The sequence below is a fragment of the Topomyia yanbarensis genome, chromosome 1 (assembly GCF_030247195.1).
Source record: "Topomyia yanbarensis strain Yona2022 chromosome 1, ASM3024719v1, whole genome shotgun sequence".
NCBI lineage: Eukaryota > Metazoa > Arthropoda > Insecta > Diptera > Culicidae > Topomyia > Topomyia yanbarensis.
Window position 1 is genome coordinate 150045132 of NC_080670.1, and position 24158 is coordinate 150069289.

General features: G+C 37.8%; 1 protein-coding gene across 1 annotated transcript in view; it reads left to right on the plus strand.

Moving 5' to 3' along the window:
• The window catches only part of LOC131677035 (irregular chiasm C-roughest protein-like), a 569032-nt gene extending 546903 nt beyond the window's left edge, over positions 1-22129 (plus strand). The window contains exon 13 of the mRNA XM_058956588.1: positions 21961-22129. The gene's annotated coding sequence lies outside the window, so the exon portion shown is untranslated. The remainder of the gene's footprint in view (positions 1-21960) is intronic.
• Positions 22130-24158: the final 2029 nt, after the last annotated feature.

Here is a 24158-nt window from a genome sequence, read left to right on the forward strand (position 1 = left end):
TACAAACGTAAACTGCTTATCTACTGCATGACACTCAGTAGTGCTTTGGGGGTGCGAATTCGCGGTGAACCCAGTTTATGTTGCAGTTAGGAGAAGAAAGTTTGATTCAAGAAAGAAGTTAGTTTGTCCGATTTTAACAACAATTGTTTATAGATATCATATTAGCATAAACAGTTGAACTAAAAAGCATTAAAGGTAAGTAGATACTACCATGTATGTTCGCCGTATTGATCTTTACTTGGGACGATGACCGTATGAAGATTTTCGGCTTTTGCAGTCAGTTTTATTAGAACAGGCCTTTTTCAAGTGAAACTGTAATTTATTCAAGGCAATCGTTGCCTTTGTTATCAGTCCTTGATTTTGCCAGCTTTTTAACCCAATTTTGACAGCCTCATATGGAAATCTGTTTGATGGGCTCATGAACAATCGATATAAGAGGACCCAAAATCGACTTTTTACAAGAAGGACGCCCGTCTGCCCTTCTAAACTCATTGTGTGCAATGTTGCACGCAATCCAGCACAAAGCAATACGCAAACAACAATATTGGATTCGCTGTTTGATGAAATGTATGTTCGCAGCGGAGCGACATGCTCAGGTACCTTAGAGTCGAACCAGTACCCGAGATATTTGAAAGTTGACAGCTGAGCAATAGTTTGACCCATTAATTGAAGATGTAGTTGCACTACCTTGAAAATACGACAAACTCAGTTTTCTCCGTGGAGAACTCGATACCCAGCTGGATGGCTCAAGCAAACATTCCAAGGTATATTGTAATGGTCTTTGCTAATCGACAGCTTTGGGACCGGTAATAGAGACCACACCGTCATCTGCAAACTGCCTTAGCGTGCAGGAATCGAAAAGAAATTCGTCAATGTCATACACGTAAATGTTGTAGAGAAGGGGGCTGATGTCGATAAATCATCATACGAAATATGCATGTGTTTTTCAGACGACAACTTCAGCAAAAAGTTGTTTAAAAGACCATGCTGGTGCAGCTTTCCAGAATTTTTTTTGATAGAATCTGAATCAAAAGCCCTCTTATTATCCAAAAAAACTGATGCCATCTGATCTTTACTAGCAAAGGCCATTTGAATTTCTTTTGAGAGCAACGCAAGACAATTGTTCGTCCCTTTGCCTTTGCGAAAGCCAAATTGTGTACCAGACATTAAGAAATTTGTTTCTACGTAATTGTCGAGGCGAAACAAGATGATTTTCTCGAATAACTTTCGAATACAGGACAGCATTGCAATCGGTCGATACGAGTTGTGATCGGAGGCCGGTTTTCCTGGTTTTTGGATGGCGATGATGCTCACTTGCTTCTGGTCATGAGGGACAATGTCACCCTTAAGAAATCGATTAAATAAATTCAACAAACGTCTCTTGGCAGAGTCTGGTAGAATCTTTAACAAGTTAAATTTGATTCTGTCTGGCCCTGGGGTTTTCTTGTTACATGATAAGAGATCAAGTGAGAATTCCACCATCGAAAACGGTGAAATCTAATATTCAACTGTTGGGTGTTGTTACGACTGTGATTGTTTCAGCGGAATTTATTCGGTTGTTCAGTCATGTAAATTTTAGCGAACACTAATTTTGGTAATGTCCAAACGTTTCGACCGTTGGTTCCGGTCTTCTTCAGTGGAGATTTTCTATAATGCTCTTGTTACTCGCTTTTTCAAGGCGATCTATTGTCATTATAACTGCCTTCCAATGATTTGGCGCTAGAAATTGGTTGCGCTGTTTCATTTGATACTCGGGAAAAATTTTCTTGTCACCGGAGGAAACACTATTTTTGGATACGGAGGTAAAACTGTCCATTGGGTTTGTTTCAGTGGCTGGTGGTAGCGGGGAGATACGGTACGATGCGAGAATGAGAATTGTGGTCACTCAGACAGGGGGGATTTGAGATGATCAGTGGTATGCAGTGACGATGAGTGTTCTAGTTGGGTTCTATTGATCTGGAGCGGGATGGTGGGACGTTCGAGCTCGTTAGCTTTTCCGAATTGCTTCTAACTGTGTGGAGTACTCCAGCGTAGGTAGCACTTATACCATCTACATCGGTTCGTCTGTTCACTGTGATTTTGATGTTGTATATATGGAAGCACTCTAGTATAAGTAGGGTGTATAGGTTGAGGTTATGATCAATTATGAACACCGTTTCCGATTAGATCAGACCAAAATAATTGGTGCTGAGCTCAGATTTCTGAGACCGGAAGCGACTTACTTCGGTTTTGCACCAGTACGTCCTCGAGTAGTTATGTAAATGTTCCTCCTTTTTATATTTCTTCTAGGCACAGCAGAAGATGTTCCCTCCTGGGGTTCATCACAGTCGCCTTCGTCACTAGACAGGTTAATATAGATTTTCGTACAGGCCGGTGACATGGCTATCTTTAGAAGGGAACGCTTAAGATTCTCCTCGCGCTGTTTGTACTCGGGACATGTCGGGAGATTATGTGGGGCTCCCTCACAGTGGAGATACTTTTTGATATCCCTTCCACAGGATATCATCCGCATGATTCCCACCGCATTTCTCACAACGAGCCTTATTGCTACAATAGGAGGCTGTGTGTCCCAATTTTTTGTAGTTATGTAGGGCAGCCCCGACGAAAGTCTCTCGATAGGAGTCTTAGCTGACAAATGTCCTCTTTCCATCAGCTGCGACTGATGCTGAATGCAAACGTTTGCACTCCAGTATCTTCGCTGGCATGGGGTATTTTAAACAGCCAGTGTCCCATGTGTCAGCAGGTACTCGCAACTCAGACTCAAAACGAAAACAACCCCGCAGACATCCACCCTGATAGCTGGTATATACACTCTGTACTCCTTCGTAAAGGGCCTGTAGCCAGCAATATCGTTTGCCTGATCCAAACTATTTACCACCACCCGAAGCTTATCAGGTCGAATTTTCGATATTTCTGTCACGGTCGAATGCCGTTCCGTCAGAGCTCGAGAAATCTTTAGTAAATTAATACATTTTTTATCTTTGGCCCGGAAGAATATCACGTAAAGGCCCGGTGGCCGAGCGTGGATAAACCTTAAGCCGTTTTTGTTTCGACATCCATCTCGTCATTGTTAGGGGAAGTCATTTAAAAAATATTCTAAGCAATAAAATATCAATAGATTTGTTATCGGGTAAATTCAGAGACATTAGATTTCTTGACATTTATTCTCGATTCCACGTTTTGCCACTAAAGTGCGGTAACGAATCCATTTCCATGTTCAACAAGGTACATGAATATGTCGTAAAGGTTCCGTTCAATTCCTGAGATTATTTTCACATTAGAAAAACTGCAAAATATGTATGATTTGCAGCATAGTGCAGTACACAAAAACAGGATATTTTGGGGCCAAAATGTCCCAATACCCCTAATTTACAGTATTTTTCGAGAATCGAAAATATCATTCCAATACTAAGGTTATTTCTTTTATAAAAGATATAAACCACAATTTTTCGAGTGCTTCTTCATAAGTTGGCATTCATTCATATTTTCCTTGTTTTTTTCATAGTGTTATGTAAAAAACTTCAAACGCAGTTGGCGGGAATCTAAAATGGTCCAAATAATGTGAAATTCGTCAACTGACCTTTTTTGACATTTGTCACAATATAAAGGGGGGGGGGGGGGTCTCTTCGAGAATTTAAAAATGAGTGTTTTTTGCAATGCCCTAGTAGTCATATCTAGTCTAGTCTAGTCTACACATACGCATCCAATACATGTAGGAATCCAGGAAAATTGCAGACGTTCGCCTACAATTTTTCTTGTCTATATTAATGTTTGTGGCACATATGTTATGTGACACAACCATTAAAGCGGCCAGACCAACTGTGCAGCGTATAAAAAGAAGCTAATTCAAAATTATGCGGCCATCAAATTATTCATTTAATGAAGAATTTAATCAATGAATTATTTTGAACCTTGAAGAAGAAAGAAACGTGGACAACCGTACCGACCATTTCAATTTGACAGGGGTTAAATAAATCGTTGGTAGTGAATTGGCTTAGAGGGTTAATGCCACTCTTTCGGTTCTTCGGTTTCTGGGATAGGACATAGGTATTTAGTCCCGTCATGACTAATGATCCTAGATTATGGCACATTTACTCGCTCTATAATGTTTTAGTAGTAATATAACATAAAACATCGAAACCACGTGAATCAGTGGAACGGTTTAATTTTTTATGCTCTAAACTCTAAATTAATAACACATTAATTTTAACTGCAGAACATGAAGTGGGTTGAAACCCTGGCGTAAGTAACGACGTACGATTGCTGTTACTATGAACAAATGTGACAGAGGTAAACATACTGAACACAGCGCCAATATTAATAACTAGATCAATCTACTCGCTGCTTCAACACCATTTCATTTAGGCGATACATTTTCAGTCACTAGTTTTCCAATTTATCGGAAGCATACATCAGCGACTAGCACAACTTTAATATTTGTAGCCCACCAAGAAAAAGCTGAGCTTAATCCTTCATCCTGTTATCAGGTTGCAAGTGGTGACGCATAGTCGCGTCGCGTGGAATGTTCGACTTATGAAATGTCACTCAACACTTTCACGCCCGTCGCACTCGGCCATTATTTCACAGTTTCCTTCGTGTGCAGCCGTTCGTGTTCGCAGTAAGCCAGAATAGAGTCGGTGGTAGCACTATGGACGTATTAATCGGATTTGAACTTTGACCTAGAATTTTAATAATCCTATCATGCTGTATATTTTGACAAGTTCGTCTGTATGTTTTTGTTCATTGTCTGTGGGGCCCGCCATCTATGTGAGTGTATAGCTGAGTAGCCGGTGCTGGGGATCATGTTTCGACGCTTCGTTTTCCTCAGTTTCTTGTCTGGTTAAATCCCGAAGGATTAGTCTGGATCGAAAAGTTCGTCTCTTTAATTTGTCACTTACATGATTTTCTAATTTATGCCCTTAAAGGTTTCGTGTGCTCATTAATGTTTACTATGAACATTTTTGTCAGAAAAAATTTTTTCAATATAAATCATAGTCCCCCGCTGGCAGCAAATACAAGTCGCCCACAATGAATCAAAGCATTTTACCGACAGAGGATGCACCCGATAATAGTCGTGTCAAAGTTGCAGAAAATCGAGAGGAAGCACAACAAATCCGCAAACATCATTGCGTTGGTTAGGTCTTTCATTCATTCATTCAATTCGCTCGAGTGCATTATGAACAGTTCGGGCTGTGGTTTACTTGTACGACCCTCTTCTTCCACGAGGTGCTGTCGGTCTGGAAAGGCCGTGCTATCAACACTAGCCCGTATTATGTTTCAACATTGGCTTTGTCTTACGCTCCTTTGGGATTGCCCTGGAATGCCAATTGCAAATATGCACTACACTACTCACGTTGGGCTATAATCGGTATCGGTCACTAATTGAATAGCGACGAGGGTGAATTCCCGTAGGACAATGCTATGACAAAGGCGAGATGGTTGGCGTTCCCAGTGGCTTTTTAAACTGTTGTGGAAATATGGGTGCTAATGTTACTGGAACATTGCTTTGAAACAAATTTATTCATCTACATATCATATATCGAGTACAACAGTATAGCCAGGAGCTGGTGAAATCGAATGTAGTACTACAGTAATGTTTCGATTATATCACGCCTAGTTATATATATTAAAATAGATGTATATATGTATAAAACAATTTGTGAGTGCATGTCTATATATTCACTTAAATATATTCATACTGATTTACATGTGAATACATAAATACGTACCTCAACATATGTATATGCAAAGATACATGCATAAATATATGGATATATAAGCGTGATTTAATCGAAACATAACTGTACATGTGAAAGTTGATTGAAATTATTTAGTGTAGGGATTTTGTCAGTCTTCCCATGAACATCGACAAGTTTGCACCTGTGTACAAAATTTCGTGCACGCGTTCAACCTCAAATTTGCTTTGCCTTTGTGTACAGGTTTGCATCGAATACCGAATCCAAGCGAACGATGTGCAAACTTAGGTTTAAACACCGTATACGTATACTGTGTGCGTACACAAGAAAGGCAAGCACAAAACAGAATGTGTCAACGCTAGTGATGAAGAGTGAGAGGGGGGGGGGGGGGGGGGGGTGCAAACGAACACGTGCACGTGTTTTGGTAGACATTAGCGCGTTCGAGTTTGCAAACGAAATGTGGGTATAAGATGAACACAGAACTAGAGCGAACATGGTGTTCGATGTTCATTTGGGAAGACTGGTTTTTTTTCCTGAAACCTATGATCTTAGTATCCGATCTTAACACGAAGTTGCAAAAACCACACTAAATTCAGTACTACATAATCTATACTATTACATAGTACACATTACTAATACCGTCTATTCGCGTGGGCACAGTGGGCCCGGACTTTTGAGGGCACCGTACTGAGAATGGGTATAAATTCATACTAAAGCCTGAATGCGAAAAAATAGACCTGTCAAATTATTTGTATCTCTTTAGCGCATAGGTAAAAATGATAGAAATATGTATGATGTGAATTAAAAGTAGGTTATACTTCTGCCCAAATTTTTGATTTAGTCTCATAAAGTTATCTACCACTTTCAAAATGTCAAAATCGAAAAACATATTTCCAGTTAGTTAATGAAAATGATAAATTTTTCGATTAAACCTCAAAAATGCCCAACATTGCCATTTGATGAGATAAGATTTTTTGCTAATAACTTAAAATTCTACATCGTTCACACAACAGAAATTCACATCTATAGAGGTGTAATACCGCCTAGCAACTCAGAAATATTTTTTTATTTTTTCTAAAAAAATTAAATGCTGTGAATATCCTTTAACTAAAACACTGCCTTTCTTTCTCGTTTTCTAAATTTACGTTTTTCGGCGTTAAATGTACGGGGATTTCAAATAAATAGTAATTTCTATGATTGGCAGGTATGCTGAGAAGATGTTTTCGTGGTAATGGTTATGGTAGATAGGTAGATGACGTGGTAGATACTATCGTGTTTTAGATATTCTACAAAAAAAATCCGCAACTCGCCAAAAGGCAGGATTGAGCAACAGGGGGTTAAAGTGCACTCTTTGTATTGATTTAGAATCAATATTCGATAGATATGCAGTAGAGCAGCTCAGACACTTTACATCTTAACTGAAAAACTGCTAAAATGAGTCAAACCAAAATAGCCGGAGTTGATGTTGGCAGTAGTGGTTCAATTAAGCAATGATTAACAAAAACAAATGCCTTATTTGGAATACGATTGTCTACATTGGTTGCGTCATGGAAACTGCAAAAAATGCGACCCCATTCTATTTGTCACCAAAAATATTTTTATTAAAACTCTAGCATTATAGGGGATTTTACACCCAAAACGGCGCGCTCAGATTTTCTGTTTTTGGGCTCTCAATCTCACTCCCAGAAGCAATCCTTTTTGAACATTGAGCTGTTCGCGCACAATTCGAGATGAGCGCAACACTCACGAAAAAAAAATCGAAGGCACACACTCACACACAAACAAACTTTTTTAATATTTGGTTTCGTATCTGCCTTCTACACCTTACTTAAAACCCTACAGCCCCCCCCCCCACCCGACCACTACGAACAATCTCATTATCATTGATGCTGCACTGAATTTTGTTTTTTGTTTCATTCTATTTTCCGCTGCTATAAATAGCTCATGATCTGAAACTTCTCGTACAAAAAATGAGTTGTAGTAGTAAAATGGTATATATAAGCTTCACACTAGTGATTAGTGAGATAATATCGTTTGGCTCCACGCCGCCGCGTCGGTATTTCAGCATCATCATTGTACCATTTTCCCGCTGTTTATTAATATTTCGTTTGTATGTATGCGATGAAAACTAAGCCTTAATAGAAAAAAAAGATTAACGGGTAAGCATCAGGACTGGAACCGAGAAACATCTGCTTGCTAAAACGCCTATTTACACCTTTGGTCACAACGACACATGACCAGCAGTAGTGTTGTGATACCGGTAATACCGGTACCTAAAAACCCGGGAATACCGACCCATTTTTGGTACCGTAATACCGGTACTGAACAAAAGCCAGTACCGGTATTTTCGGTACCATACAATTTTTTTATGAAAATTATGTGGACTCTCTAGGGGGACCTTTACCTTACCTTACCTTCTATAAGTTAAACATTACTAGCTCCCGTTGTACTGAACGGTATGTTTAAATTCCTGTTTTATTTTGTCGAAATTAAATTTAAACGATCTTGTACTAATTTTCAATATATTCACATCTAGCGTAAGAGACGTAAAAATTTGCCTTTAATTTTTTATTAGCGACATTCTGATAGGTTTCACTATTCACTGGGTGGCGCGTAATAAGACTATGGTCTAAGTCGTGTCTTTGGTTTGCTCTTTAACCTTTATTTATAAAAGAACGAACAGCGATTTAGTAGCTAACAATTTTAGACTTGGTGAACTACTACAAATGGAGCGATTTGTTATTATTGGTGATCGGAAAATTTAGCAAAACTCCATAGTTTACAGGAAAGCAAGGAGCCTTGGTATCCAGGTCGAAACCAATTTACAGAAAATCAAGAGAGGAAATGCGAATAACCTGCTCGGATTTACTGCCATTCTCGCTTTGATTTACTGTTGTTAATAGTGCTTCTTACATTTACCATCTGTTGAAGTCGACAAAAGTCGCACCGCTTAGCAGTTATTGATTTCAAAGTGGCCTAGATTTCTAAATAAAAGAAGGTGCCCCATGCGAAAAATATTTTCTGTTGAAATGAGTCATTTCATTCCGAATCAATTGAAAACAATAAACATACTTTTTTGATCAGTACAAATCAATCATCTGAGAATAAGGTCATCAATTTGAGCATTCAATTTCACTTTGAAGCTTATTTCGAATTTTTAAAAAAATACTCGAGTACCGGTAGTTTACCGGTACTGAGGGCTTCAGTACCGTAGTACCGGTTCTCGCCAAAAAGGGTCGGTACTGCGAACCCTAACCAGTAGTTGTTCGAATGAGCTATATAAACTTATCATCATTTCAGCAGCGACCACAAGTGGGACAGCATGGAGACGTTGGTATGTGTTATTCAAGCTATCTCTGCACTGTGTAGCCAACTACATGTAGCTATGGGAACGATATTGTATTGCACAAGTATGAGGTTAGTTGAACACCAATGCAGCATTTGGGAGCTTTTCGCTCACAGTTCGAGAGCGAAAAAAACAAATACATTTCGCTCCCAAAGATTCGTTTTGGGAGAAGAAATCAGTTTACCTGTGTTAACAAGCTCCCCACGCGTGATGTCATATGACATCACCAGACATGACCTGTTCAATTTTATATTGGTGACTTGCTTGAATCTATTTGAACTGGTTCTTGTATTTGATGAGAAGAGCACAGATTAGGTTGTTTTTCTGTAGTATAATATGTCACAATTCGTTTAACTACCATGTCATAATCATAAAAAATCTTCGAAAATTAACATATCTGGCACTGAAATCAACGGAAATGCTGATTTTCATAGCTTTGGGTAGTTTTAGTGTTTCGATTCGAAAGCAATTTGAAATAAGCTTTACGTATCAATGAAGGCTTTGCAAACTTTTTGCGATTGGTAAATTTTTTTCGTGTATTTTGCTTCGATCTCTGTCCACCCTAAACCAGAGATACGACGATACACTAGCGCATCATTTACGAGCTTTTCGCTCACAGTTCGAGAGCGAAAAAAACAGATGCATTTCCGCTCCCAAACATTCGTTTTGGGTGTACAGCAAATCTAAACCGTTTTTGTTTCAGTACATGTTGGAGCACTCGGAACTGATTTTCGAAGCACTAGTTTGTCAAATCTCGGGACGCCAACTACATCTAGCTAATCAGCGTGCTTTTTGGTCCAATAAGCGAGTTAGATAACATGGCGACATGCGGACTTTGCAGACCACGTAATAAGCGGAAGAGGGCAAAGCGTAGTTAGTAAATCGATTGCCTCGTACGCAGCTCACCTGGGTTCGATTCCCAACTCCACACATAGGGTTAGAAATTTTCCAGAGAACCTGAAAAAGAGGCGAATGACCCTAAGGCTAAACCTCCATAATAAAAAAAATAGCTGTCGAATGACATCAGGGATACTCGAGAACTATTATTTTGTTAGTAAAGCATAAAATAGGACAAAACCAAGTTCACAGTGATTGCGTTATAAATACCAGCTATTCTTTTTTTTTTTTTCTAATTACCGGTTTGAACCGGTTTTATCGGTATTTTCATTTCCACTATCGAAAATTAAAAAAAATGACTCGGCTTTCCCAACTTTACAATTCAAAATAGATTAAAAAATATAAATTAATAATCGAATATTATTTCTGTCGACTATCGTGGGCACACTGCTTTCTGCTTCTTGTGTTAATTTTTTTTGTTAGTGGTGAGCAATGGTCAGGTTTACGCTCTGCCGCTCGTTTGTCATTCCGTCTGCCTTCTTCCTCGCTTGTTTTTGGGTTCATGTCGTCGTCGCTAGAGCTTTGATTTTCGCTGTTACATGTTCGATGCTTTTTGTATTTTCGAGTGACTGTGGTATAGCCTTCTTCTTTCTGGTTTATTTCTTCACTGGGTATGTTAACTATTGACTTGGGGATACCGTGAAATATGGTGTGTTCGGTATATATTTTTTCGTCAGTTGTCTATTGTGTATCAGAAGATGTCGAAGGCTGTTCGATGGCGATGGTTGTAGTAGATTAATTTTCTTTTGTCTGGTTACAGAACTGGACACGTAGATCTACTCAGGGTATGTGTATTGGGATTTTTGTATGTAGTTAACACCTTGAGATAATCTGCCCTAGAACGTCAAGTAAGACGGTTGATATTTGGTTGGTTTCTCCAATTGTCGTTTGCGACGGATTCCATTTCTCCATACTTCGACATAAATTATTCGATACAATCCATGCTAGTACTAGTTCCGAGAACATATAGGCGATTTTCCATCAGATTAAGGTCCATATACACGGGGATCTTGGTTTTTATGCATTCATATTCGACATCGTGTTGCACGCTACGAAGCGTTCTGCATTTAACGTTATTAGTACTAATTTCATCGTAAGAACAAATTCTATTTTTACCTTGATCAACTGTTCCATCTCGCGCGTCTATGACGGGCCTGCGTAATTAATCGTGGTTGTGTTCTCTCGTAATGGGCGGAATTTATTATTCCACTTGTAGCTGTTCCGTTAATTGAACGTCCACAGCAGTTTTTATTTATTTATTTGAGTGCCCACACAACCAGCATGAAAGATTCTTTGTCACGTGCCCGCACACTTCCACAGGCAGGGCCGTCTTAAGACCTCTTGGGACCCCTGGGCACTACTGAGCTAAGGGGCCCTTATTATTGAACAGGTATAAGCTACTGAAACTGTAGAGTAAGACGAACTAAAATGATCCGCAGCGTCACGCAGTCATTTCTCCTCCATGCCATCCTGTGAGAATTGAAATATAGCACTATAGGTATCGGTGTAAATGAACAGATACGTGCGAAAAACAGAAGATGGTTTGAGTAGATCCCAAAATGTTATTAGCACTTCTAACCGATCTGACCGATAATGGCAAAGCACGTTGTGATCTGACCTTCATAATTTTAAGACATTGTTTGAGTATCTCCGTCAAGAAATGGAAATAGTGGAGTAGGGCGGATTGAAAGTCCATTAGTTGAATGTTATCCAGACTAGTGAAAATATCGTCGGACATACATCACAACCATAACCTTAAACGAATCGCACTGCTGATATTAATTTCAGGTACACTTCATGTAGTTTCCACATGTTAAATCTGATTTTCTCAACACTGAGGCCATTTTTCGTCAATAACTATCAAACTTCGTTAACAGATGGGCAAACAGTGCTATTTTCGAAGATTATCACTAAATCATCAAACGTTTGAATCGACACGTAGCTTAAAAAACTTATGACCGTTTTTCGTTTGTATTTTTAATAGATTTTTTTGAGTATTCTTCTTTAAGGCTAATAGACCACTATAACTGTCCTGACATTAAACTATGAGAATTTATTAAAAATATGTAGTAATATGGCAACAAGATTCAACTTGTAAATATATGTTTTGTTCACGATCCAAACATTATAATTCCAGGAAGCGTATGAATTTCAGAACTTAGACTACGAGACTTACAAAAGTTACATTGTTTCGTTAAGCGTTGTTCTCAACTTCGGAAAATGACACATTTTTCTTTCAATCAAAATTCAATTACGTTTACATTTGAAATCAATCGATATTATATTGAACCTTAGTGTGTGTTTCGTCTTGAGATTCATTAATTTTAGATGTTCGCTTTTTTGCTGCGGGAACAGAACTAATGGTTCTTTGAAAGATTGTCTCTTTTTGGTGTGGTAGATTTTCGTTACATATTCTGTCAAAAGTTTTGCGTATTCGTTTATTCTAACCGGTTTGTGGAGCCGAAGAAAGCGAACATGTACATTTTAAGTAATAATATCAGTCTCCATATTCAAAAAATTAGCATTTCGAAGACGGCGCTGGTAATTCAGTGGTAAGCCTATTGGTGTTAATGGTAGGCGGAAAGATACTGGCGGAAGATAAACTTGCATAATAACAATAACACTAGTTTACAAATTTCAAAAAGTTGTGATATCCTCAACTTTTTTTTATCATTTCCGTAGTAAAATGGCCCGCTGAAAACGAAAATGCGATTGAAAAAATTCTGTATGGAACAGATTTTGAGATATTGCGAAAAAATCCGTTTTTGTATTTTAAAAAATTGGCCCTTCACTTCATCACAAATATCTCCAGTTGTACTCTACCGATTTTAATGATTTTAATATCATTTGATCGACAATTGCAAGACCTATCAATTATTCCTAGAACATTTTATGATCACTATTACAATTAGATCTCTATTCAGTAATTAAGTAAAAAATTATGGCTATTTCTTGCAAAATCTTGGAATTTTTTTTTATTTGACGGTAAATTACTCAAAGAAGAACGATTTATTAAATATTTTTTATTCGTGGGTATTGAAATATGATCAATTACGAAAATAATGAGCGGTTGTTCATTGGAATCTAAATAAAAATATAGAAGTTATGAGTATTTTTGTAAAACATGGAAAAAGTCAGTTTTTTAGAGTTTTGCGTTTCTCATATAGAAAGGTTATGTAATCGGTCGGAATTTCGACTTTTCAACCGAAGCCCGAAGGGCCGAATATCTTATACCATTCGACTCAGTTCGTCGAGATCGTAAAATGACTTTATGTGTGTGTATGTGTGTGTATGTATGTATGTACATGTGCATGTGTCAAACAATCTCACCGACTTTTCTCAGAGATGGCTGGACCGATTTGTACAAACTTAGTCTCAAATGAAAGGTACTACCTTTCCATCGGTCGCTATTGATTTTTTATTGATCCGATTCCCGGTTCCGGAGTTACAGATTGAAGAGTACGATCACCCTGCAAATTCATATATATACTGGTACCACCATGATGTCCAAATGATGCAATATATATTAAAATATGTGCAACATTACTTGTATTTGCGAGTCCAGATCGTTGATAAACCATCGGAGTCGTAACCGGAAGTCGAATAGAAATAAAATTCAATAATAGTTTTAAGTGACATAACACCTAAGTTTGGTCATATCGGTCCAGTCATCACTGAGATTTGGATGTACCTGTTATTCTGAATTTGGATTCTTCCGCCGGGGCTTCCGGAACCGTCGATGGTGGCCAACGTGGCTAATGCGACTTTGAATGATTGTTAGTGATCTAGAGCTACAAATCCAAGCAGTTGTGGTCACATTTTGGAAAAAAAAATTACCTTTTTACATTCATCGCCGTATACGGGATTTGCTGCGTGTTCGTGCTTATCACCGTGCAATTCTGGAACCGGAAGTCGGATCACTTAGAAATTCAACAGCAGCCAATTGTACCGTTGTACCTTTCATTTAGACCTGTGCGCCGCCGCGCCACGCCGCCGCCGCCGGTAATTTTTAACGTACGCCGACGCCGAACGGTAGACCGGCGGCGCGCCGCCGATGCATTTTTCCCGCGCCGAAAATTCGCGAACTCTAAAATTGTTGACTCATTATTTTATCCACAAATCTAGGAACATTGTCTATGGACCGAATATACGACGTTAACTGATTCATGATTTATCACATCTTGATCATTATTTGGTATTAGTGGTCGTCAATTGGATTACAAAATTAAAATAATCTTGATATTTTCTCGAAAACCATTACACGACACTCGTTATATAATTCAAAGATCCATTCTTGCTTCATCAACTGGTTATGATTGTGAGCATATAAGTTTCAATTAACCATTCGTGTGCGTGAAATGGTCCACAAATTAAAAAAAACTTCCACTTTCAAGATATATGTGCCTGAAATTTACGATTATGTACCTAATTCTAATCTTTGCACGTAATCAACTGGATTCACTGGAACGCAGTGTATTATTCATAGATTTTTTAACCGATTCTTAATTCCTAATATGCTACACACGATTCACCAGTTGAGCTCGTGAAACTGTTCATGATGTAATTCATGAAGTAATTAATTTTCCACATAATCTTATTATACTTACGTAAACAATTACAAGGTACTCAGACTATTATTCATGGATTATTCGCTCTGCTTTTTGGTTTTAAAAATTTCTATGTGAGCTATTCTGTACAACTGCTAGCAACCAGTCTCATAGGCACGAGCATTAGATACAAAGACATTACTAGGACCTGTAACCCTGTTATTCCTTTGTTAAAATTCAGAGAAATGTTCGGAATTAAATGAAACTGCGCTGAGCAAAATACATTACCTAGCCACAATTCATGTCCGTGAAATAATTTAGAAAACTATAAGACGCATGACTCTGTGTAAAAAATCCAACGGTAAGCTCAAGACTAAAATATCACGATAACACGACGAGAATTTACGAAAATCGTTGCACGTCGTTAAATTCTTGACTGTTTTAGTCAATAAAGTTAATACAAACCAATGTTTCATCGAGTTATGAATTAGAATCATAAAAATATTAAACATATTCAGACACAACCACCTACTAAACATTTGAGTATAATGTTATCTTTTTTTTTGCGTGAACTAGTTTTATGAAAACACAAAAATTATTTTCAATACGAGGTTTATTTATAATTGATTGAATCGTGACCTATTTTATTTTTTTTTCTCGAAGAATAGTTGAGAAAAGTGATCTTGACTTTTCGCGACGATGGTGCACAGATGTGGCGATGCAGAGGGTAAGATTTCTAGTCTCATAAATTATTCATCGTGTGATCTAGCCCCACTCAAGAAAGATTTTCAGTGTCAGTTGCACCAGCCCGGTATCACAGACAAATAAGACGTAACACGAGATGAATTTTCATCACTCGTAGAAAAAACGGTCGATTTCAATTACAAATCGGTGGCGTCGGTGAAGAGATTTTGACACATAGCTAAATGCATTACTTAATTTCCGCGCCCACCCGAAAACGTTACGGTCTTTTTAATCTCATGCAAACCAAAACAAACAATATGGGCCGGAAATGTAAAATTCATTCTTGTCGAAGTGCCAAAGGTGGGAGTTGTTCACAACCATTTCTTAAGTTACAACACAATGCCGATCGCACAGTGGCACGACTTAGAACAAAAGGTGGACTAAAGTCCAAACTTTACCCTGTCGGTTCATATAGGACGTTTTTATGTAATTTTGGTACGCTGAATTCGTTTAAGATATTAAAAAATTTCAAAAATGAACATTTACTATTCATTAGAGTGTCTCAATTTTTTTTTTCTAAATCATTCTTAAAATTTGTGTATGTTAATTTTCGTGTGCTAAATCGTTTTTGATATTAACATTTGCAAAAAAAATTCATTATACATTAGGGTGGCTAAAAAATAATTATTTTGTTGCGAAGGTTCAAAAATTTTTTAAAGACATTTTTGTGCGCTGAATTCCTATGTTGGTTGTAGAAAATAGAAATTAACTTTACTACTTATTAAAGTGGCTCAAAAGTAAATATTTTGTCTTTTTTTTATTTCCTTCAATTGTAATTTTGGAATTTATTTTCCGTATTGAAACGAATTGATTCTCAATATGTGGCTTTAGAAATGACTATATTATTTTTAAGGATCAAATAAGATGTGATCGACTAATTTTGGAACGTTTAATTCATTAGTGGGTTGCTTGGTATGAAAACTACATTTTTTTCATTTTCAAAACAAACATTTTGAGCGTCTTAGTGGAATATTTATTTATATTCACCAATCAACAAGATGATTAAAGATTTTGTTTTCGCTGGTGTGTTTTAAGTTGCTTAGATTGCTTATTTCATACCTTAAATTAAAATAAATCCAAAATCCTTTTTTCGCGTATATGGTTCATTTAAAAATGGTCTTATTTTATTAGGATAATATCGCATACCCTTAAGCTATATCAGCGCTATGCAAACTCGGAAAAAATAGTCTCACCAAATGACTAGAACTTAACTGTGTTCACTCAATTTGACAGTTATTGCGTAAGTTAGCAAAAATAGTTCATGAAACATTTTATGACACATTTCAGATGGTTGAAAATATTTACTGAATTTTAAACATTCTTAATTCCTTTACCACTTAAAAACCATACTTCCCATTCGGTTCCTTACTCTTGATCACTAGTAAAACCCTTGTAGATCATGCTCTAAATGCTATTTGAAAGTTGTGCATAAATTAGTGTCATTATTCTAGTCATAAAGTGAATATTCAAATTAAATATCAGTAATTACCATGCGTCTCCATTCAGTTTTTTTTTTTAAATTTTGACTGCTTATCGCAAGTTTTCGCAAAACTAGCATAGGCTGATTTTAAAGAGAAAATGAAAAGCTTTCGAATGAGCATAGTGTGATCGCGGGCATTCACGGGCGTCATTGTTGTTATCGCTTTAGAAGTTCGAATTCAATAAAAAAAAATCATGACAAACAGTTAGCTAAACACTAACTTAACCAACTAGTGACTTATTTTTGGCGATTTTACGATGTAATTTTATCACACGGATAATTTTGGTGAAATAATACAATTCATAAAATCAACCGTTTCTTTGAAAAACGAGAATAACCGTATGTAGTTCCTATGGTCAAATAATGCAAAAAACACTTGAGTTATGCCCTTCAAAAAGCTGTCAAAAATTCATTTTGCATTCAAATCACCTAAAATCTCGCGAAAATGTCTGTGATGGCTTAGCTGATATGAGAAATACTAGTGAGAATATCGCATAACCTTCATAGGGTTACTGCGCCCTAATTCATCTTAGCACCCCTATTCATCCCACCCATTTGAACACATTAGTTAGAGCAGTGTCTGCTATCTCTATTCAACGCATTATTTCAAATGGTAGGATGAATAAGGGTGCGTTGTACTCGACTTTTCGCTTCGCTCTAATGCGAGTATTTCACTTTTTTCAAGGCAGATTTTTTATTGATCTGCTTCTTATGACCGAAGCAAAGATGTTGGCTCCTATTTAAGCGCAATCCAAGAATTGTAAGCCGAGTTTTCAGCGAAATAGTGTGACATCGTGACTAATGAGATGAATAAGGGCACGTTAACCCTATATGGACTTAAGTCCGGGCTCGTCCCACTGTGGATCAGTGAGTAAGCACATAACAGGATGTTAGTAATTTAATTGATTCGGTGTATCGAATGTATGCAATGGATTAGAATTTGTTGGTCTCCGGAACTGCTGGAGAAATCAGCGGGGTGCAGGTGCTACGAAAACTAGAGATACGCTCAGATCATTTTCAATCAGACTTGTTTAGTGATTTGTTTCAACCTAACAGGAGCTAACACTAGGGGCAGATCACTCTAAGAATGTATAACAAATTTGCATCAAATTAGAAAAAATGCAATTAAATTTCCATTTTTGCATCAGCTTGGCACTCCCTCGCAGAAAAATTTGTTTAACAAACGTCCTACGCTGATCCACTTTGTTCGACGTTTTGTTAAATATAGGGCTAGTTTTTGTGTAGGGTTTTGACGTCTTACACGCAACGCAAACCACATTGCATGCAACGCAAAAACATTGCACGCAACGCAAAATACATTATGAATTTCTATTTTGATGGAAATAAATGCATTTAATTTCGCTGATTTTTAAAAATGCATCGCAAGTGATCTGCCCCTAGAGCTAACACGTCAAGTCGTGGAATGATTATGATTGATAGTAACTGTATATTTAGGTTTCGTCAGTGTGTAGATCTGTATGATTCCAGCACATCGAGCATACTTTGCACTCAAGATAGAAGAAGATCGTACGTTGTAAGAAAATGTAGTGCCAGGGAATCGTATTCCTTATCATCGTGGGGATTTTGTACTTACAAGAAGTAAAAGTAAACACCAGCCTGGAAAATGAAGTAATGTGTCTACCTTGAAAGGTGTCCTTACACGATCATTAAAAGTTAATTTTCTCAAACAAAACAAAAACTGTTTTACCATTGCTTAATTTCCCAGATATAGAACAATAAATAATTATTATGAGTCATTGAAATACAGTCGTTACTCTGCATTCTTCAAATTTGTCCATTGCAATCGTTATTTCATGCGAAGTCGTAGTATGCGACATCGACAATTTTTCTATTTCGTTCTTCAAATTTTACAACTGTAAAAATAGTTCCACCTTTCATTTATTATCTTGCATTTGGCAAGCAGGGTGGGCACTATTGGAGCTTCAGTTGAAAAAAAATTGATATGGTTGCGAGAATTACATTTTGTGCAATGTGTTCAATAGATGTCGCTAGTACATCGTGGGCGATGATTTTTTTAGATTTTCTTTAAGTTGTAACGTTTGTTTGTATGTGCTGTGAAGTCTGTTATAATAAAAACCGAAATTTTGGGAAAGGAATTGTACTGTCAAGAATTTTTTTTAGTTGCATAAGCGTCAATATTCGTCACGCCGACACACGCCGGCGCGCCGCCGCCGATAGGGTCCAACGGCGTGACGCCGCCAACGCCGCCGCCGCCGGCCAAAAATGTCGCTTACGCCGCCGCCGATTAAAAATGCATCGGCGCACACCTCTACTTTCATTTGAGACCAAGTTTGTAAAAATCGGTAAAGAATTCGCTGAGAAATAAGTATGACATTAACGTAGGGACTTGGTAAGTTCCCCGGGGCATTAGGAACCATAATAGGTGGCCAATGTGGTCAAAACGACTTCGGTGGGTCATCAATGATCTAAACACGCAAATCCTAGCAATGTTGCACACATTTTAATATGTATTGCATCATTTGGACATCATGGTGGTACCAGTGTATCTATGAATTTGCAGTGTGATCGTACTCTTCAATCTGTAACTCCGGAACCGGAAATCGGATCAATAAAAAAATCAATAGCGACCGATGGAAAGGTAGTACCTTTCATTTGAGACTAAGTTTGTTCAAATCGGTCCAGCCATCTCTGAGAAAAGTCGGTGAGATTGTTTGACACATGCACATGTACATACATACATACACACACATACACACACATAAAGTCATTTTACGATCTCGACGAACTGAGTCGAATGGTATAAGATATTCGGCCCTTCGGGCTTCGGTTGAAAAGTCGAAATTCCGACCGATTACATAACCTTTCTATATGAGAAACGCAAAACTCTAAAAAACTGACTTTTTCTATGTTTTACAAAAATACTCATAACTTCTATATTTTTATTTAGATTCCAATGAACAACCGCTCATTATTTTCGTAATTGATCATATTTCAATACCCACGAATAAAAAATATTTAATAAATCGTTCTTCTTTGAGTAATTTACCGTCAAATAAAAAAAAATTCCAAGATTTTGCAAGAAATAGCCATAATTTTTTAATTAATTACTGAATAGAGATCTAATTGTAATAGTGATCATAAAATGTTCTAGGAATAATTGATAGGTCTTGCAATTGTCGATCAAATGATGTTAAAATCATTAAAATCGGTAGAGTACAACTGGAGATATTTGTGATGAAGTGAAGGGCCAATTTTTTAAAATACAAAAACGGATTTTTTCGCAATATCTCAAAATCTGTTCCATACAGAATTTTTTTAATCGCATTTTCGTTTTCAGCGGGCCATTTTACTATGGAAATGATAAAAATATTGTGAGGATACAAATCACTGTAAACTAGTGTAATTAGCATTTTCACCATTCGAAAGTACAGCATACCTTAACTATTACTCAAACAAATTTTAAAATGTTTTCATAACAAAACATCGAAAACCCTCGATGCTTCATAAATATGTACCCAATTACCGTGAGCCACAAATCCCCGACTACATACAGGGAAAGTTCCATTTGAGCCAATATCTTTTGATTCCTGATTCTGATTCTTGCACGCCATTGTGACACATGATATGCTTCTGTGTTTGTCATTTGTCCGTTAACTGATATTTTGAGCTTAGCAAAGCAAAAGTGAATTTCAAATTTAAAATTATTTTATTTCTGCAGTACAAGAATTTTTGTGAAAAAATATAAGAACCAATCGAAACAAAATGTACACACAACATAGGACACCAAATGCTCGAGGTTCTTCAAATATTTTGAAAGGCACGTACATTTACCTTGACTCTTATAAACAGATTTAGGGTAAAGGTAGGGTCGATTGGGGAAGATTATTTCAATCCCACTTTCACAAAGGAATGTTTAACCTTTTTTTTTGGTTTTACACCTTCGTGACGGCCTAAAACTTTTTTGTTAGGGTAATGTAGTAGAAAAAAGCATTGGTTTCGGTACCAGTCTAAAACGGCATAGTTAAAGATACTAAATCCGGCCAAGAAAGTATCGAGTCTTCGTGTGACCTCAAGAAGTCCAGCAGTCACTTTTTGAAGCTTCCATGTAGATTTGTTCGTTCACTGTCCCTGACCTGATGAAGAACTGAATATTTACCACATTCGCTAATCGCTTGCCAAACAAGGATTTTGTAGCGAATTTTGACATCATCTTCTTCTACTTTCTGTATAGCTTCTTGTGTAAGTTTTCCCACAGTGTTCTAGTTGCCACTCCTTCTCAGTGCCTTTCGAACCTTGTATGCGTGTTGTATAAAACATTTAATTTTTTTGGCTCAAAACAAATTGAAATTTGAATTGAGATGCAGTGTCTCATTTTCTCCCGCTACTGATACACTTTAATCACTTGAGATAAGGGGTAATGCGCGATTGCGAGCTGCTACTGATCCATTATTACCCACACATTTGAGAATTATAAACAATTGAGTGCGACTACTTTTTAGAATATGTATAGCCTTTAGAATGATTTTAACTCATCCTAAGTTGGGGGCCTCAAAATCCCGGGGCCCCTGGTGTAAAGACAGTGCTGTCCACAGGTACTTGTTATCACTAATTTCGCTCTTGCTTAAATTATTTTTCCATATAGGCATGTTCTGTTCAGCAACTTTTTGATTGTAAATACAAATATACTGAAAGAATACTGAAAGAATACTGGATTTAGGTTGGAGATGGATAAAAATTTGCGCACTGTTTCTCTGAAACAAAAATTTCGACCCAGCAGCATTTTATAGAAGAAATAAGAATATTTTTATGTTACTTTTGTCCAAAATCGAGAAGCAATTAACCAACATCGGTAGCGACTTCTTTGCAATATCTCGTTTTAACCATTAACCTAAAACATAATTCCAAGAAACCACATCAGTCATAAATCCCGCGTCCAACCAATCACCTACGCACCCGTCTGATGTTTACCTAACACGCCACTGGTTCTTTTGGCCATGCACGACACCCAGTAGCTGAAACATCTGCCAAAACTGAACTAACGATGCAGTAAACAATGACTGGCCACGTGAAACGACAAATCAATTAACTAACACTGGTATGAGCAGAGTCGCAAATGGGTTCTGCATAACTAGAGAAAAACACAATACTGGTATTAGGCCACCAACTCAGTTAATTCTTTAATTTATCACAACCTCTCTCTAAATCTCTCTCTATCTCTCTCTTCTTTTATGATGGCGCATAACCCTCGATGATTTAAACCGGAACTAGTCACTTGGACGCTGCAGTACAGAATCCGCGTTGATTTATGGCAAATTGTTCCAGCACACACCGACCGAATCAAAACAATGACAGGCAGATCCAGGAGAAACCGAGAAAAATCGGCGATGAAATATTGATTAAAGTATGTACAAATCGATTCAGGAAAGAATAAAAAATAGATGATTTTTTTAATCTTTTCTTCCTGTCGCTTGTTTGCCTCCATCCCATGACGTAAGTTCGCTAGATTGAAACTTTTATTTTGGTGATTCGCCTCCAGTTCTATTTTTTTCCCACGTGACGAGAGACGTGCCGCTCAAAGGAAACGAATTCCGTACTGTACTGTGGGTCCGTGTGGGCTTTCTGTCACGGTTCCTTCCACCGGGCTAGCATTGTCAGCTATGAGGCGCAACCAATTTTCGTTTCCTCGAGCGTGCATCGAAAAAATGCGCTGCGAGGTAAAAATGTCGGTAAAAAGGAAAAGTTTGGACAAAGGGCTTAGCGATCTATTCAGCCACTGTTGGATCGGTCGCCTCTGTGATGGTGGTCGGTGTGAACGAGGGAGGAGAAGGTGGAATCTATTTGTGTCATATTATTTAAGATCGGAGTAAATTTATTACAGCACTATTTATTATTACAATTTATAGGGTCGATGTCGGTGTTGTTCAATTTAACGAAATACGGATATGCTCGCATACACCTAAGAATGAGCCGAAGCTTTTCCAGCGTAAACAACTGACCGAAAGACTGAAGAATCCATTTCATATCAACAACTTTTCCCAAACAAATCAATAAAATACTTCCAATAGAGCAAGCATTCATTTATTTCTCCCACCCAAATTACCGGAACCACCAAGTGCCGACTTTATTAGTCAAATATTTGTTAAATCATTCCTCACCCCTTATCGGAAGTTATCACAAGCATCCAATATCATTTGTAAATGATACATTTTATCATTCCATTTCCACCCTAAACTAAATCAAATCTTGTCGCCGGAACGCACCGGGGGAAAACTGCCGGAAAATCCCATAAAAATCAAAAACACTCGTTAGTTTGCTTTCAATTAGGCAAAAGTCTCGCCCTCACAATTCCAGCCTCAACGAAAACAAAATAATTTGTTCAAGCTTCTTCAAGGCAGCAACGTTTGCGACTATGATAAACCCTCTGTATAGCATCTCGAGAGTGATAACGACTATTCGAATGGTACGATAACTGTGTGGGACATGGTTGTGAATTTGCCACTGATGACTATGGTGACGGAACGGAACACAAATATGTATGTAGTTATGGCCTTCCGCCGATTCCCAGTTCTATCATTGAACCCCATCTTCCTCATACGGACGGACTGAACCGTACTTGTGTCGTGTGTAGGGTGCTCAGTTCGGGGAGATGCACCGCTGGAGATAAAGAGCAGATTTTGATCCCTTCTAGATTTCATTTAATTTAGTCAAAACGGAAAGTTGCGAAGCCGACTATCTACCTAACCATTCAGTAGGGGAACACTGTTAGGCTGTCTTCTTCTCTCGACCACGGTAGCAGGCGGCAGCGACATGAGGTAACCGTCAGTCGAGAGGCGAGGGTGGAAAATTGAATCAACTTGCTGCCACTTGGGGAGGAATCTGAATAAGCGATTTCGGGCTTTGAAGAGAGCGGAACGAATAGAGTTTTGATACTGCTAGTTGGGCTGGTTGGTAGGCAAAATTGTTACTTTAATTTCTCGCCAATTAACGAGGGACATCTGCTCGGAATTTAGGCTGTGTAAACTGGAATTAAGGCTCAGTCGATGTTGCAACGAGATACGCATTCGGTAAAGCACTGATTAGAGGTGTATGAAATGTGCATAGCGGACAGAGATGGAAATGAAAGAAAAGTTTATGCGCAAACTGTATCGTGCAACTATTCGTAGGTACCAAAAGATTTTTTTAATTAAGCATTTAGAAGAACATTGTGGCTATCTAAATGGATTCCAGATTTTTCATTGTAGTCAGAGCGTGCGAAAATGCATCATTTGTTTTATTTGGAGGATTCAGGAGAAATCAAAACAATCGTTTCTCAAACTGCTTAGGAAGGAACTCAAAATTTCTCCTCCAAGCGATAAATTTCATCGAGAGCCAAAAAAATCTCTCCCGGTTGCACAATTCAAACGCCTTTACTGGAAATAAAATTCCGACGTTCTCTGAACCTCGACCGGAAGTAGGATTATTGACAT